This window comes from Propithecus coquereli, unplaced genomic scaffold, assembly GCF_000956105.1.
Source record: "Propithecus coquereli isolate 6110/MARCELLA unplaced genomic scaffold, Pcoq_1.0 Scaffold469, whole genome shotgun sequence".
NCBI lineage: Eukaryota > Metazoa > Chordata > Mammalia > Primates > Indriidae > Propithecus > Propithecus coquereli.
Window position 1 is genome coordinate 309,728 of NW_012150496.1, and position 1,037 is coordinate 310,764.

The 1,037-nt window shown below is 32.5% G+C and overlaps 1 protein-coding gene across 1 annotated transcript in view; it reads left to right on the forward strand.

Moving 5' to 3' along the window:
• Positions 1-1,037, forward strand: part of KANSL1 (KAT8 regulatory NSL complex subunit 1) — a 309,308-nt gene that overhangs the window by 94,183 nt on the left and 214,088 nt on the right. The gene's annotated exons all lie outside the window — the stretch shown is intronic.

A 1,037-nucleotide genomic window follows, 5' to 3' on the forward strand; every position in this document is an offset into this window, starting at 1 on the left:
TGCTTTCTCTTGAGTTTACACTTTCCAGTGCAAGAGTTCTTAGTATAAACACTATCGGATATTGACTGTCTGGATGACCTTGAGTATTCTTTCAACATAAGTCATATGTGTTGGGGTTTTTTTGTTTGCTCCTTTTTTTCTTTTTCTTTTCTTCCTTTTTTTTGTGGGGGGTGGGGGGTTGCTTCCTCCCCCTCCACTCCCCATGTTCATAACTTGGAATGGCCTGTCATTTACTTTTTAACTGGCTGTGGTTATGACAGGCTCATAGACTGAGTTGGTAAATCATCCCCGTTTTTTTCTATGCTTGGGAATAGTTAACAGGGATTATCTGTTCATTGACGTTTTGATAGGGTTTGACTGTTAAAGTGTTTTGAGCCAGTTGCCATTTTATTTTTATGCGTGGATCTTTGCATGTATTTTAAATTTTCTCTTATGGTTCTAGTTTGTTAAAGAATAACCTCTTCATTTTTGGCAATATATTTTCCTAGAAAATCACCTGTTTTGCTTAGATTTTCAAGTTTATTGGTATGAAATACTGCTTAGTAATCTTTTAAAATCTTCCCGTGGATCCTGCTTTACTCTGTTGTATCTGGTCTTTCATTTCTAATGTACTTTTTCTTTTTTTCCTTATTGGATACAAAGTTTTCTTTTTGATTACATTGATGCAATTTACCTTTTTGTTTACAGTTTATTCATTGGTTTTATTTTTACCTTTATTCGTTTCATGTACTTTCTATTTTTTTCAGATTCTTGAAGTAATACATTTAGGATATTTATTTTCAATGTCTTATTTTATTAAGTACGCGTTTAAGCCTGTAACATTCACTCTGAGTAGTTCTTTGGCCAGATTTGAAGAGTTTGGTGTATGATGTCTTCATTATTTTTCATTTCTAAATTAGAGCAATTTTGGTGTCTTTTTAGCATAATTATTTAGAAAAATGTGTTAATTTTCAGGCCAATTTTCTGTTTGTTTTTTGCTACCACTTTTTATTGTTAATTTCTAATTTCATCGTGTTGTGGTCAAAGAATGTGGGCCT